The sequence below is a fragment of the Tigriopus californicus genome, chromosome 12, assembly GCF_007210705.1.
Source record: "Tigriopus californicus strain San Diego chromosome 12, Tcal_SD_v2.1, whole genome shotgun sequence".
Classification (NCBI taxonomy): Eukaryota; Metazoa; Arthropoda; class Copepoda; order Harpacticoida; family Harpacticidae; genus Tigriopus; species Tigriopus californicus.
This window is the reverse complement of record NC_081451.1, coordinates 891963-909501: the sequence shown is the minus strand read 5'-3', so window position 1 is coordinate 909501 and position 17539 is coordinate 891963. Positions and strand designations below refer to the sequence as shown.

The following is a 17539-nucleotide window of genomic DNA, read 5'->3' as shown; positions in this document are numbered from 1 at the left end:
AAACAACAATGTGTGATGCTCAATAGATTAACGCTTTGTGCCAGAACGTCATGTTATTAAAGTTTTTGCCTTGGAACTTTTTGTTTCGGAATATCTACCTCAGAGCCGGAATTAGAAGTTGAATCGGATTACGAAGCGCTTTAGGGGACACTGAAGGAAAATAAACAATCACAATTTGACTGGCTTTGATGGTGTTGACGAACCTACCAGACAACAATAACAATCCCGAAAACATACCGGAAGGATGTCTAGCCAAGAATCTGTTAATCCTCTTCCTGAGTGAGGTTGAATTTCAGCCTTCAAGGCTCTCTTGGCCTTTGATCGTGCCTTGATTGAGTAGGGGTAATCGAAAAAGGTCTAAACATTGAACTCAGACTGCTTTTGGCATTTGGCTATTCAATTCCCGCGATGATGGATCCCTTGTTTTTTTCTTATTCCCTTTCTCATCAAACCAGACGCCAAGAGGACATTTTGTGTGTTTTTTTGCTTTTGGTCAGTCGAAGTCTAAGTAGACTTCAATTTATGGGCTTCACTCCGAGTTTGGATCTTTAAGGGTCAGCATTTGGTGCAAGTGGTCATTCAAACATCATTAAATATCCTGGCGACGGGTCGTTGATCCCGGGCTTCCTTTTAGCTTCATTCCGTTGCACTTCAAGTCATTTGCATAGGTACTAATTCCACAATATCCATGTCGAGGTGCATCACCAAGATGTCAGATGCCATTAATGACATTGTTATGACGAGGTATGTGATATGTGTCAGGGTGCATAATTCTGTCTGACCTCCTGGTAAAAAAAAAAACGTCAAATATACGCCATGGTTATTTGAAAGTGATGAGGAGTAAGGAGCACAACTCAACCCTCCACAAGTGAGTTCCATTTGTAGAGTAGTTGACTCTCAAAGTTTCGTGCCCTTAAGAGGCGGGTGGGTATGGCGTTCATAACATCCGAGCGACCTGGAATGAATTGGTGTGTATGTTCAGTGAACTTTTGTCCAAGAAGAGTGTAGTGTTAGAAAACTGCACACCCAACATGTCACAGTCCACAATGGAGAACAGGAAAAAATTGCACACGGCACAGTGAAATCTGTCGAGAAACATCTTCGCGCTGCAAAGCCATAACGCTCGGTCGGCAAATGAACAGGGTGGGCCCAATATCCACCCACATCCTCTTTTAGGCATCTAGTTTTAAATGAGAGCTCACGATGTAGATTGGAGTAATCAGTAAGGTTGGTATTTGAGAAACCTTGGCGCTCTGGATTATTGACTACCCTCAAAGGACTTGAACTGGGATGAGTACATTGAGCACAGTCATTTTTGATGTACTTCACTTCATCTACTGACCTTTTTCTTTGTTGCCAGGAAGTCGTTCAAATTTGTAATGAATGAACAATGAATTTGAGCCACCTGAGCCAGTCATTGATTCATCCGTAAGCAACTCCAAAGGCAGTCCTGTGCCTGCATTTAATTGGTTTGGGGGCTGTAGGTGAGGTAAATGTGAAAAGTTTCTTTGACAAATATCCTTTTGGTCTTTTGAGAGGGCTTGTAAATGTTGTGCCAACTGGCATATTTTAATTGACTTCTATTGATTGGTTTCACTTTCCAAAATGCTTATGAATTAGGGTAAAACGTGTGTCCTTCGTTTTACTTATTGAAAACATGACGTTTATTAATTCCCATTGCAAGCAATTTCAAAACTCCCATCTACATTTCCAAAAAAATCTTGAAAAGAGAACAATATCAGGTAGTTTCAATGCATGGAAATAAAATTAACCTCCACATCAACCATATCTGCCCTTACTTGCAATGTCAGAGAGCTGAAAGAAAACGGGAAGAGGCATGGTAGATTCCTAAATAAGCTACGAGTGCCTTGCATTGAATGCAATTTCTTTTTCAGACATTATGTGACCCGGGTCACTAGTTATACAAAACATTTTAATATAATTAGCCAAAAGCAGCACAAACAAATTATAATTCAATGTCAAGTAATTGTTCCAATTGACCCTTTATTTGGCTGATTCATAAAGCGCCCTCTGAAGCGCCCTCTAAAATGCAGACCGCAAAACATATTTCGTGCAGCGTAAGAGGGCTATTGCTATCAGTTTCTGGAAGATGTGATAACAAAGATGCTGTATCTGTTTTTGAAGCTTTTACCAACGAACCCGGAGGATTCTTGTCCCAACTCCCGGATTATGTTCTGTATTTCTCTAGCACACGACCGAGAACTGTCTAAATGACTTGTTGCTGAGGTGCAATACTTTGTGGTCACCCTGTGAGGACGAGCAGGAGGAGAGAGTGAGCGACTCTCATCTGAAAGTTCTCCTATCTTGACTGATGGGCCAAAAGCCGAATTCAGATTAGGTCAGGGGTAGACCTTTTTTTTAGCAAACTGTCTGGCCAGAAAGTGAGTCTCTCTGCTCTAAGTTAATTGGGAATACTCTAGCGACCTGCCAGGCTAGTGGGCCAACACTCTTCCACATTATTCAGCCATTGCTGTGATGAGTGGATCGAGTAGACTTGTATATGTCTCGTTCTCTTTCCCTCTCGTTCTTGGATCAGGCTCATCAGACGATTTTCCCAGCCAGGCGTTCCTATGATGTGCTCAGCTTTGATTTTTTTTGCAAAATCAAGGGATGACAGACTCCGCCATTTTTTAACCTTCTGAGATGAGTCTGGTCGAAAATAAACGTGAGGCTTAAAAATTGAGAATGTCTGCAAGGAAGGAATGTTTGTTTAGAGGACCTAAAGTGGACTGACAATCAGTTGGGACAGGATATTCGCATGGTTGTGGGATTTGATTGTCACAGTTGCTATTGATACTAGACGCCATTACGTCACTTGTTGTGGCTCTTTGGAAAAAGGCAAGGCGGGTAATTCAAATTATGCGGTTAGCATCAATTTCTGGATCAAAATTTTGGATGCTCTATTTGATCATATTCTCCAAAGAAATCTCTGTGATATGCCACTTGGGTAGCAGACTGAAAATGAATCATATTTTGAAGCCTATTCACAACATCCTCTGGGCCAAAGGCAAAACAAAAAGCACTCTAACCAGTACATAAATTTTAAGCCAATATCTTCAAAATCTCTTACATCCCCAAATTTTTATATACCCAAATTACCTCCACGATGGGTTTCCCAGGTTTTTTTGGTTTCTTTGGTCAAAACACTTTTTTTCAAACGAACAAGAGCTATTAGGGTTAAAAAATCAAAGATTTCATCTAACTTTATCTCCTTGGAAGAACGAGTTAAAAATCAAAATTAGTCACCTTTGAGAAATTATAAATTTCCGAAGCTGCCAAGTCCATACAGGTTTTTAGGTTCACTAAGGGGACCAAAAGACAGGGTCATATCATGCAGGACTCTGTCCGATTTGAATGACGTGATTTGTCCAAAACGTTAAAAGTTATCTAGGTCATATTGAGGGTGGCGGTAAAGCCCAAAAAAGTATTTAGGGTACAAGTTGATACATCCCCGACTTTACTTACTTTTTTACTTGAATAATTTGACATTAAGTATTACTCCCCGTCTTTTTAATAATGAACCTTATAATGAACGAAGAAAAGGATTTCATTGAGTTCATTAATAGATGACATCAAAGTCAAGCCATTTCGAACCCTCTTTGCATACTTTTAGCTCTAAGTTAGCATGAAAAAAACCTTGCATCGTTGTCTACTGTAATATATCCCATTCAGCCCAAATTTGTCTCGATGGGCCTCACGTTATTCGGCAGTTTTTTTTTCCTCCGTCGTGGCCAGCACTGTCACGATTGGACGAGATTTATCTGCTCTTCAAGTCTCAAGGGAAAACAATTGCATGCATGCATGTACGTAGTGCACTGAATCATAGTGCGTGAGCATTGCTCTTTTCGCTGCCATCAACCATAAAACCCAGACCCAAAGACTTGCAGTCAGACAAAGACGGGAGATAAAAGTGGCGTTACCTCCCTCACCCGGCAGCAATGAGAGCAGCCTTTTTTTGGTCTTTTTCTCGTTTCCAAGTGTCCTACTTTTGAGTGCTCGAGCAAAAATCCGGGCGAAAACGTCGTTTTCTTGTCAAGTTCTTTTGCTATGTAGCTGATTTGGGCCCCATTTGTCAACTCCTAAGACGATGGGTGGACAATGAATTGGCCATTAAAGCGGACGACTCTCAACGATGATGTTTCTACTTTCTTTCCAGGAGGAGAGAGAGAGAGAGAGGGCCAACAAGCACCCTGTCACGAGAGACTCCTCCACTCCACATAAAAATAAGAATAATAAAACAGTGCGCAAGAAAAGAACCTGAATCGAAAAATGGTGGTGGTGCTAAAAGTGGGAATATGTGAAATCTGATGCTTGTCAACCTTCAACGGCTGGCGGGAGAATCGAGGGGTAAAAAGTGAAGACGAGGATGAGTACCACTTGACAAACTGTCTGCCTAAGGTAAGCAAAGTTTTTTGATCAATGTGACTCTCACTCCTTTCTTCCTTGGCTTCATTCTTCACTTAAGTGGTGAAGGCTAAAGGCCAAAAAACATACCGATCGATCTTTTCGCGCTATTTACGCAATCGATGATAGTCTAGGTTTCTTGGAGTTCGCTGACCTGGGACAAAATGCGAATGATTAGGCACGGCCTCTTTTTCTTACATTGTTATTTATTCAATTGGATAAACTATGAGTTGTTGACAGGGGATTCTTATTGTTTTTGAATTGGTCCCAATGAGAAACCCATTCTTTAAGGCACTGGTCAGTGTCGGGAAAATTTTGAATAGGAGCTGGATTTGAAGGTGATCCGCAACTTTTTGTGATACACATACACATTACCTTGAAATGAACCCAAGACGAAGAAGTATCTTTATAAGGGATGATATCTGCGTATTCCATTCATTTTACATGCAGAAGGTCAAAGGCATGTTATCTTCTTCTTCTATGGTGGAGAATGACGATTTTGAAGATCGCAACAATTGGTATGATTGCATGAATCTTACAACAAAGACTGACCTTTCCTTTGGCTCTTTTCGTTCCCTTTTTAATGAAAGATAATAAATATTTATTGCTACTCTTGGTTATGTCATTGTGAAAAAATAAATGTGAAACATTGTGTGTGGGCATTATGCAAACATTGTTAAATGGAGAAAAAATGTAAAACGTGGTAAAATCAATAAGATAGTTGACTAGAAAGGGATATCACAGTGAGCATGACTGGAATTGTTCAATGCACGTGACAAAAGTGAAGAGGGGAATTACATATATGGTGGATAAGGGTAAATGATGAAAATCTAGGTTATTGCAGTAGAGTGAGACTCAAAAGTTTTTGGTTGTCTGACTTAATCTCTGAAGTGGCTCTATATCTTGAAACTGCAACACAAACATTATTTAATTCTGAAGCCAAGCTTTTTCACAACGACTTTTTCCGGATTTACAGCATCAAAGGTGTTACGAATCAAACTTTGACCCTTGATGAAGGGGGATCGAACGATCTTCGGTGTGAAAGTGTCGACAAGAAGAGCAAACTTTGAATCGATATCTGGAGTGTTGCGTTGTCTCGGTAAGCGACTCTTCCAGGAGGAAGGCGAAAAAGTAGAGCCTTTCTTTTATGTGCTTGCTCTACATGATACTCTTGAAAGTTCTTGTGGCGTGCACACGGAACTTCCCCCCCTACTTGCATTCTCAGGATTTCTCACGTACTGAGCTTGCCCAAGGGAAAACAGCCATAACACCACTTGAGCTCCGAGCGATCGTAAACCCCAGATTGCTCCAAATGACCCCGAATCAATGGCAAATATTACGATCCATCAAGGTCAATGTCTCGCTAATTCCAGGCACTTTGCCTGGATACCCAAGAGAGATTGCAATCCCAGATCCACTCGGCTTACTATCGTACCATCTCTTGTTCCTGTTGACCATGAAAATCGGACCTTTTCTCGCGGATTCGCCGTGAAATAGAGCGGAAACAACGTGTAAATCTGCGTTGGAGACTCATAACGTTGTCAGAAGACAATTGAACATCTCTCTCTCTCTGATTTTGTGTCGGTAACACGAGGAGTCCGATGAATGACGGATACTACTCGGTTCCGATGTTGGAATTTGTTGCCCAGCAACAGCTTTTCTAAAACCGGCCTTGATCGACGTAGAACCCCAAAAGGACAGGCAAATGGTGCATGGCCTTAAAACCTCTCTGGAAAGGGCTTCTAGTTGTACATAAATGTAAAGGTAAACCATAGTATTATAGCGTGAGCCGAGGGATTGAGTATACATAGAGGTGAAATTTTCAGTTAATTATATCCGTTCATTGTGCGAGGGTTTGCACCTTTTAGTGGAAGATGCTACTTTCTAGTTACAGGAGATTTGATAATAACAATAATGATAATAGTAATCTGCTTATTGCGACTCTTGGTCATTGGTCATGTCATGGCGTAAAAATATAAAGGAAAGATGGTGTATTGTATAAACATTACACAGACTGTTCAATGTATAGAAAGAAAAATTATAGGTCGGCATAATTTTTTGCCCTTACCAATTCCAAAACCTTATAATTTGATCGTATATTTTCCGCACACTTTGATCAACGCCGCCAAAGATTCGAATGGAGGTAATATGGAAATGCCAGTCCCATCGTTTATTCAGGACTGAACCGCATGTGGGCGTTCCTTGTTATGTTTTCCCCTTAATAAAAGTGTCCTGGCACTTTCCCTCCTAATTGGAGGCAAAACCCAATTTAGGGCCTAGAAATTCAGGTTTGCTTCAGTTTTTGCTCTCTTTTGGGAGGCTCAATGATACGTTAGCTGTTCGACACCTTGGACAATTGTTCACCCCGATTCGCCATGTACTTTACATTTGAGGTCATGGAGCCGCACTTTGTTGATATGTTGGATGAGCGGAGGAATATTCCATGAATCCGAGTAATGTTCCATAGAATCTAATTACTTTTTGCTCCCTATGTGGAACATGATAGCGATCTAATGTTCCATTTCAGTCGGAACTTGGCGGATTTACTATCAGCACGACCCATTTCAGTGATCGGTTCTCGCATCTGTTGGCCAAAGAGGCAGTAAATAATGTGACGGTTTTAATGGTTATTGCGTCTGAAGCTGCTGTTTACGGTTAGACTATCCCGAGAAGGCCAATGACGAGTTGCCAATTTCAAGCTCCAGAAACACAAGGAGCAAGTTTGAAGTGAACAAAGGGTGCTCAAAGAGAAAAGAACGTGACGTCCCGCTAATGACAGAAAACATTTTTCGGAATGCGGATCAATTCATGGTTCATCTTTATTTAGCCACTGATCTTATTAGTGGACTGGCAAGGTACTATTTAAAACAGAATATTTTACGATTACCGTGTCTCATGATAAGAATATGTGTTGTCTTACCAACCCCGAAAAAGAGGGTAATAAAAGGCATCTTGAAAAACAGTAAGCTGGTAGCGGGTTTTTATTTATTATTTGGTTTGGCTATTCACGGGCTTTTCTAACCGTTGCAGGGAATGTAATTATTTTCTGTATATTTATTATTATCTTTATATTATGTGTATCACATTATATTATGTATATATTTTTATTTCTTTATTGTTATTAATAGTTATTATGCAGTATTATCCAAATGAAAGGTTATGATCTTTCTATTTACTAGCTTTTAATCTTTATATGATATTTGGTGTACCATTGGTCCTTGAGTGTAGCATTGATATGGAACACCCCTTAAAACATTTGACTTGAAAGATGCTACCGGATCAAAAATGTCCACTTATTTGTAACGAGTGTTAGAGGGAAGCAAATTGTACAATAGGCATAGCATTTCAAAAAATCAAAACCATGAATTCCGATCGTTATTTCCCTCTCAGAGGTGACAATTGTTAGAGTATCTAAATCAATCCTTATTGCTTATTGGTGAAGACAACTCAAGCACTCCCCAGGGTGTCTTATGAGGATGATTTGTCAAAGATCGACGTGATGTTGTTTTACTTGTTCAATTATTGATCATGGCTCCCTTTTTGGATGGTATCACTAGAAAATAAAAACGGACAATATGTTGGCCCCAGTCACATTTTGGGTATTTTGGCGTGTTTGAGGCAAGTTTTGTATAGTTTCTTTAAAAGCCGCCAACAAACTAAATTTCAAAATTGCGCGTGGCGATTCAAGAGCTCTAGCGCAACAGTCCCAGTAATCTCAAACTCCACCTCAGAGAAGCCGATTTTGACCCGGTTTTTTGTTTCTGTTCTCGTAATCCAACCCGTTCTTTCCCTACACGAAAAAAAACTTTTCCTCTTCAAGAAGAAGTAGGTTAACAAGTTGCGGATACTAAAGAGATACTGAAGCGCCCAGTTGTTGCAAAGGTCACAGGTCTACAATCTCAGAGGAGAACTTTGCTCCATTCCAGGCCTTTTAATAGATCTTGTTTGATTAGATATGCAATTATCTCCCGAAGTATGTTTTATTAGGTAACATACTAATTTCATTTACCTCAAAACACCCTTGGTGAGCGAACACACATACAAAACTTCAAATGTGCATGTATGTAGATACAGATAAGATATATGTTTTAACGGTTACTGCCTAAGTGAACAGAGTACAAGTATGATTGAAAAACGTACCACCTTACATATTCAAAATTGTGTTGCTCTTTAAATGATGTAAATGATGCACTTTTCTTCCCATGCATAAAGTTGGCATCCAAAGCAAACCCGTTTTTGGTCTCATATACGATTATGATTTTATAAACTTGGCTCCTCCTTTGCCACCATCTTGGATTTGAGTTCAGAGGCCATTATGCTGCATGGTAATAAATACAAAAGTCCCCCCCCCCCCCCCCTAGGGCAAACAAGTTAAGAAGGAGAGAGATAAGAACCCAAATAACCAAACGCCCAAAAATATTGTAAAGCGTGGAAATAAGTTGAAAAAGCCGAAAAAGAGTCGAAAAGGTATAAAAAGTAGAAAATTTGCCCAAAATTAGGAAGATATAAAGTTTGGGCCACACCCAAGGAAAAAAATACGAAGTCTTCTGATTAACCTTAGACCCCACCTACCTTTCTTGACACTCTCCTAAATAATACCGCTAGGAGAAATGAGTGGCCCATCACGGAAGACAAATTCCCACATCTTTAGCATGTCATGTCATGAACTACCGCTAAAAATGTGGCCGTTTTGGCAACAATTCATCCATGCAGCCAAATGACCATGATTGTGTTTTGATATTGGACTTGAATACACTCAAGGCACTTTTTTTAGCACCAGGTGCCCGGTTTTTCTTGATCAATTGGATTCAAACGACGACAACCATTCGCATTGGAGGATTCCACTTCCAGGAAATATTGGCATCCCTAAATAAAAAAAAAACGGAATGGGCAAAAGTGGCTTTGAAAGATCGGCCTTTTCCAGGCTCTTGAGTCTGTTGTTTATCAGCCTTTTCCTTCAATGTCTAACATTTTGTACATAGCCCTCGAGTACATTCGTATTGTACGGTCTGGCCTGCTCTGTAAATAAATTTGCTCACTTTGCACTTTGTTAGAGTCGACTTGAGCAACAAGCGCAAGTTCAGCATCACCAAATTGAGACGATTCTCTTTGTCATGCCTCAGATTCCGGGTTACAGGTCATGCATACACGTATGAAACGCCCTTACAAAGCATCTGAGGAGCAGCTTTTATGGGTTCACAGGCCAAGAAGCCAGGTTCATTTCGAGTGTCGGGAGAATTGCATCAACATGATAACTCGAAGCGATTACATTACATTTTCTTTCCGATTAGGTTTACGGTACTCGTAGAGGAACAAGGACATTGGACTAACTCCATCGGGAAGCAAGATTTCATGATTTAAGAAAAAGGTTTTTTGAATGATTGAATATGTTCAGGTACCAGAGCATTGTTATAGCTGGCCGACCTATATGGTAAATAGTATAACAAAATCTATGGTGACGATCTACAAAACAGCCCAAAGAAAATTCCGAACAAGACAGTCATTTGATGATGCGACACGATGGTACCCAAAATACTGAGAAGGTTTTTTTCGCAAATGCCAAGACTAATAACGATTTTCGTTGTTATTGAAACAAAACAAGCAACTTTTGTAAAAAGTCATCTTGGATTCTCGCTCAGATTGGAATATTAATCCACTTAAAGCCTACAAAGAGATAATATCTTTGAACACGTAGTCAATACATGTTGGGAGTGACCTTAGTTGCGTTTCCAACTAAAATTTTATTGAAATCCATGGAGCAAACGATAAGATATCTTGTTTTCAAAGATTGCAATTGCATTCAATTTGACTACAAATTGCGCCGGTTATACCTGAAAGCAATTGCCAAGAGATGTAATAAGCATTTTCTATGCCTGAAATATAAATGGAAATATTTCACTTTTCTGAAACATAGAAAAAACCAAAATTTAGTTTGCAATATAAATTAAACCTTACTTGATGTTAATATTTCACAACTGTGATGCCATACTTGTCAATTGCAACTTTAATTAAGCTTACTCCTGAATTTTGACAAAATCTTATTAATGTTGAATAAAAACATTGCTATTGCGTAGAAATCAATTATTGCAAAAAGTGACAATTTTGAAAATTAAACTGTCTCATTTATAGTTCAAATATTTTAGGAACTAGATAGGGTAGTGTAGCTTTTGGCACTTAACTAAAATGAAAGGCGATTTTACATGTTTTGTAAGTTTTAAGCGATATTTTTTTATAATTTTAGCTTTTAAAGAAATCTTACAGAAAACGGAGAAATGTCATTTCTTTTAGTGTCATTTAAAAAAAAGACAAGCATATTCCTTGGGAATAAATGGAAACATAATTAGGCCACTTTTCGATCTTTTAAGATGTAAAACGCAACTTTCAAGTTGCAATAAGTAAGCATCTGATGCATAGAAGTTTATGAAATTTTACGTCAATACATAAGTAAGAGTACGTTTAATACTGATTGACTACGGTTTTGACAAAGATGCATTTTAATGTACTTGAAGTGATTTAACGCACTTATCTGAGCTACTTTTAAATATGTGTATTTCACAAAAGTTGTTTCTTTTGCTTCTTTGACAAAGAAAAACATATCTAGATGTCTTGGCATTTGAGCAAACACTTAACCAGAAAATATAACTACCGTGGCCAACAAGATCCACACTAATTAGTGCTATCGTATCATAAGCTGAAGCATTTATCCGTATAAGCCTTGAGGCTTCCCTACTTCTGGAGTCCGTCTAGAGAAGGATGACGAGGCTGGCAGCGGAGCCCATGAGTCTGGATTATCCAGATAAGTGGGACGTGTGGGATCTTCGTTTGATGGAGCGGAGGAGGGCTGATAGCCACTTGGAGTCTTTCTTCAAAGGATGCAACTTGGACATCTTAGTCAGGAATCTCTACTCCAGCAAGGATCCAATTCGTGTGGTCTGATGTACCGTATCAGAAAGGATAAGCAGACTTGGGTGCTGATGAAGGGGTCCACCACAAACCTTTTGTGACAGTCTCTTCTCGGTCATCGTCGTTTTTCGTGACAACCGTGGATCCGTGGGACTCCGCTCCCCTGTTGGCTGGTCTCAAGGGAACCGTCCTCTCCTGTGAAAAAACAGAGGCCTTTCTTTCCTCAAGCCTGTTTCGAAGGTTTGATTTTCGTTGTGTCCAACACAGGTTTGATGCCTGCGTACATTCAGCATACTTCTCCCCCTTTATTGTATGCGAACAAAGATGTTTGGCGGTAAGAAGCTCATTTTACAATTATTGTTATCATTATTATCGTTTTTCATAATGTGTTTTTGAGTGGAAACACATTCAACTCACCGTTGATGCCCAAGGATAAATTTGGGATACTGTAACGAATGAGCCATGTGAACCGCATGTCATGATAAAGTCATGAAGTGGTTTGCCAATTGACGCAAAAAGCCTCTTGAAAGTGTTTGTTCTGGCCTCGTTCTGCTTTTCAACGAGGGGATCAATTGCTTAGAGAGAGAAAGAGCGTGCAACAAGACTTATGGAAGGAGTGCTGCACTCTCTAACATACATTTACCGCACAGGACAACAGGCGCAAATCTAGACTGGGAGCAAAACCTATTGATGAATGGCGTGATGATGTCAAATGGACACAGAGGGGTTCATTGGCCCTTGGGGACACACAAATCCCAGGCTTAGCCCCCTCGGATGAATCAACATCTTGAAGTGCAAGCTGTGATCTTCTTCTTCGCTTTTGAGCACAGATCTCTCCACGACTAGATACGAGGATATTATTGATATTATCCGGGTTTTTAAATCATTATTTACAAGCAACATAGTCGCATGGAACAGACTTGACATTGCTTTGTTGAATTTGGTGGTCATTTGATCCGTTACTCTGGTACTTGCTACAAAGTTTTGCAAGATGACCAACTGCAAACGGCGAATGTCAGCAAATCCTCCCGCTATCCAGCAATTTCAAGAGTGACCAAGGCTACCGAGGCCGAGCAAGTAGTAGTCATAGTGATCTAGATTGAAACGAAATGACATTTTCTGTCCCCCCCCTGGAAGGAAAATGAGAAGAGTCGTGAGAGACAATGTCTTCTCACAACGGCCTGGAAAAACGATTTGCTTCGTTCCGACATTGAGTTCGCGTCTTTTTCTTTCCTTCCTCTCGTTTTGCAGACGGCATAATTTCGCACGGTCAAAGACCCGCTTTTGAGCACAGATTTCTCCACGACTAGATGCGAGGATATCATTGATAATATCCAGGTTTTAAATCATTATTTACAAGCAAGATAGTCGCATGGAACAGACTTGATATTGATTTGTTGAACGTGGTGTTCGTTTGATTCCGTTACTCTGGTTCTTGCTACAAAGTTATGCAAGGTGACCAAATTGACCTATATCTTTGCAGGTTTCAATATTTGTTTATTTTGTTTATTGTTCAGGACGACTCTAGCACTCCCTGGGGTGCATGAAAAGTACTGTCAAAAAGAAGTAAATAACTATATCACCATGAGTTGGTATCAAATGGAGTAAAAATAACTGACAGTAATGTACGAGTAGAATAGAAATTGAGAAGCTCATTTCGAAAGTCCCTCACGCTAACACAGTGCCGGATTTTATTCAAATTTTAGAATAGTTTTAAGCATTTATTGGCATCAATTCGTTCACGGCACAAATATTCCCAATGTCAAGTTCGATTGCCTGCTGAAGGATGACAATTCGGGACATATTGATAAAAACATATCAGGTCTTGAAAAGCGCGCAATTTTTTTTTTCAACAAAGAGAAAAGACTAATCCAGATTGAGTTCATTGAGATATACTTTCAAAACCTGGAGTCATGAGAAACTAATGCAGTCAGTCTAGTCTTGCTTTCACAGGCAGATCCTTCGTATTGAACAAAGTAGTACATCCTGATTTGACACTTGGTCTCGTTATTGCAACTCAAGCTTGGGGCGACCCTTGTTGGTCAAGTCCTCAAAGCCCATCAAAAACTCGATTTTCCGGGTCTTTTGACACAAATATGTGAGAGGAAAAAGAGGCTGAAAACCTACCGTCTTGGGTGTGCTGGTGTGCCATTTAGTATGTCAATGAGATAGTTCATCATTTTTGCTCGTCTGTCACAGAAACAAATGTGTTAGCAAGAGAACGTCTGAGACAAGGCTTGGATTTTTTCTAGCCCTCGATGTTAGTCATGAATCACATGAATCAAATAACAATCATGAACCAAATCATCGTTGTGTGTCCAATTTACTTACATTTGATTATTTAGCCAAATTCAATAACCATTTCAGTTTTCAATTTCATTAATGCTCGATCAAAGCTATTGCTGGTTGGCGGTAAAATGTATATGTTCTTCTGCAGGCGCCTATTCCTGAAAAGCGCTGCTGAAAGAAATTGCCCTTGCAAACCTCATCTCCATTGTAGATTTTGAGTTATCAATGTACGTTTTTTTTTAAGGAGAAGAGGAACGAAATAACTTGCCGAACATATGTTATGATTTTATAAAGCATAGAAATAGATGGCATGTCGTGAAGAATAAAAATACGACACGAATCGAACGGTCACGAACTTTTTCCAATATCTGAAGGGATGGCAATCCTCAGTAACTTGAAAATAAAACACACATCCTGTTATTTAAAAGACTTTAACAAGATAAAGAAAACGTGGAACCTCGATTGATATGACATTCATGAAAATGTGTATCTAATTTTATCCATTGGCGAGGATCAAGGAAGATCAGTTTTTAAGCAATTCTTCCAATATATCTTATTATGTAAAAGGATCCTTGCCTCCACTATTGATCGGTGTCCACTAAGGACAGTGCCATAGACCTTCTTCCTCAAAGCCCAATTAGATCCGTAAACTCGAACTTATTGATCCATCAAATATTATATAGATGTAAAGATGAAAGAGATATTTTTGGATTCTTCATATGTAATTCCACTGGGGATTGTAAGTGTAATTGGGGTTGAAGTCCAAGAAGAAGAAAAAATATCGTTCTTTGAGTCATACCTGTAAACAAGTAGATCAACTTTTCACCTAAATCGAAGGTCTTTAGAAGATGATATATTTAAAGACATAACTTCCTTGAAAGTGATCTCTTATTGAAGGCAAAAGTTTTGCCGTTTGCTCAAGAGGCAATGGAAAAAACCAATAAGTTGAAAGGTCGTTATATTGGGAGATTAAAAAAGATATCTCATCTATTCTACGTGGTAAAAGGCCGAGCTACTTGAAGACATTTTTTGGCTCATGCAAATGCAGAAAAAGACTCTTTAAGTTTTGCTTAAGGCACACTAGCTTTAGGTCAAAGCCAAGCTAAAACAATGGTGCCTAGGGAAGGACTCTTAAGTCTTGATAAGTTTCGGCAAACATTGCTTCCGTATAGAAAGTCATGCTCCTGCTCAAGGAACAACAGTTTACGGCTCACACTCAAGACCGAGTGTCTTTTAGTTTTGATTCCTGGCTGCTAGTGTCGGAAGGTGAACCTTACCCACCAAAACAATCTGCCATCACATCGTCCATTTATAAACTTTCTTAGGCAATGCCAATCTTTGTGAGAGAAGTCGAGGAGGAGAATCGAACCGAGGAGCTCTCTTGTATTGGAAATCTGCTGTAACCATTGGGCTACGTTATTAGAAATCGAAGAAGCTAGCAATCAAAAGTTGTCTCTATTGCCCTCGATTCATTTCTCCATACGGCCGAGATATGCCAATTATGTACGGTTTTGCCATGATCATTGCGAACAATTCTGAAAAAGATTTCAATGTTAGAACGAATACTAATGTAAACATAGAATTTTGTTTTAGTCCCTCTGAACCGAAATTGATTTCAATCTAGTCTGGCATAGATAGACCTTGTTTCAGGGAGGTCAATTTATTGATCCTATTCATGTTGCTACATTTTGGGTTTTGGCATTTATTTGACTTGTTAGAGACTTTTTTGCTATTGATCTTTTTCGTTGATCCTACATCGTCCCACTATTGATTGTATTTCAAAATGCAAAGGTCAAATCATCCAATCAGGTTGAAACAAATGCTAAAAGCTTTTCAAATTTTATTTCATGTTCAAAGCAACATTTTTTTTGAGACGGGCGATCTATGAGTGGGCTGAAAAGCCACAACAACAACAGTTCAAATTGGTCGATAAAGAGGTACTAATTCAGGATTGGGTCGTTGGTGATGATCTCGATGCTTCCTTCGTCGATGTTGTCAATCCACTCCATGCCACTTCCGCTTCCGTCCTCAAGAGTTCGATCCTCAAAGTTGTTTTCTTCAGCAAATCGCATCAGACTTTCCATCTCTGAACACAAAAGGGACACATTATTTTTCAGGCCAGGAGACGAAGTCTACAGGTAGGCGGGTACATATACCCGATTAGCTAGGCGTGCCTATGACATCAGGTTCAAGAGATCTTGGAGAATAAGCTTCAAGACATGGCAAGGTGGCTGTGCCAGGCGTTTTGTTCTACTGCCGTAACTGACGTTCTCCGCCAATGTAACTTTGCGCTTTGTTCGCACATCTTCTTCCTAGCTCCCCCTGGTGTCAGACCTCAGAACGTGATCTCGACGTCTGCCATTGACTTGATCACCTTTCATATCCATTATTTTAAGTTGTTAAGGTTAGATGGTCGAGGTCCCAACTTAAGTTAGGGCCATAGCGGCTGTATTTGCCTTAGTGTTGAACTTGCAAAAAGCATTTACTTTTAATATAAAAAAAAACCGAGCTGGCGGCGCATTTGGATGTGAGGGCGGATCACGAAAAGAAAAATGTTTTAGATATATTGGAGGCTTACGTTCGTCGTTGAGGTCGAAGCTCATGGCCAAAGTAGCCAAGGCCACGACGATCAAAGCGATGAGAAGATACTTTTGCATTGTGGTCGGTTGATGCAATTGCTTGAATCTAGATGATGTCAGGAGATCTTGTTGCAGGCCTTTTATATCATTTTTTCACTACGTAATGTGAAAAGATGTGAGGATTTGAAATGCAGCAGCATCCTTTTGTGAGTCTCAATGACGCATTTTGAATTTAACGAAAGCACGCTGCTACCTCAGTGCTACTAAGTTAGGCAGCAATTCAAGCAAATGATCTTTCAAGTGATGCCATATGATGTCAAATACTTGCCATGGCACTCATCGCCCAAATTCAGCATTAGAATAAACCAATTATGATTAGCTGAGTTATATTTTCGCAATTTCTCGTTGGCAATATCCGAAGGAAGCGCCCAAAATGTGAATGGAAAAATCTTTCTCGAAAACTTATTGAAACCACGGGTTGTATGTCAGTTGAGATAAACAACTTGATTATCGGCTATTTTTTCCCAATTCGGTTATAAGACTCGAATGCATTTGGACTCAAGTCCGCTCCCCCCTAATACTGACTAAGTGCCGTAGACCAGGCTTTGTTGGCCGGGCCAGGCTCATCCCTCCGACCCCAATTTCCCAATTGGGCATCAAACCATAGAGGAAGCAAGGGCTAGAGATACACGACTCGTTTTCAGAGCCAATGGGTGACAACTGAACGGCTGATAGGGTATGGTTTCTAATTGTAGAGGCGCTGCTTTCAATCGGCCGGAGGTGCACCGTTCTAGTTGCCGATTCAGCTGCAGTAAAAGAAAACCACAACAAACTCGATGTTTACTCTTTTATCTTCCTTCTTGTAAGATGAATACTGATGGGGATCAAACAAAAAATCACCGGAGGTTGCAACTAGGGCTACCAATTTACATTTTCAATGGCATACGGCATCGCTAGCGGAATATCGAAGACCCGTTGAGTTATCACAAAAAGTAACCCTGATTTTTCTTCGATCAAACCAGGGTCACCTTTTTGGTCAAGCCTAATATTCTACGATACGTTAGAAACGGGCCGTGCTTTGACTTTCCTAGCTTTCTGGCGATCCTGATTTTGAAAATTTGTTTGATCCCATCACTAATGATGAAACAAGGATCGATCAAAACTACTGATGTAACCCACTTGCACTGCGCAGGCAGATTGCCGGCACATATAAATCCAGTACTGCTGAGATTGGTTCCGGATGGTTTTTGGGTCCGAAAGTGCTACTAGAAAACAATCTGGGACCAATCTCGGCAGTACGGGATTGGAAGCAGAAAGTGAAAGTACTTGCCTATTCCATAGGA

General features: G+C 39.9%; 1 protein-coding gene across 1 annotated transcript in view; it reads left to right on the top strand.

The window, feature by feature from the left end:
* Window positions 1-17539, top strand: part of LOC131891387 (uncharacterized) — a 42373-nt gene that overhangs the window by 1759 nt on the left and 23075 nt on the right. The window contains exon 2 of the mRNA XM_059240925.1: window positions 4178-4419. The gene's annotated coding sequence lies outside the window, so the exon portion shown is untranslated. The remainder of the gene's footprint in view (window positions 1-4177; window positions 4420-17539) is intronic.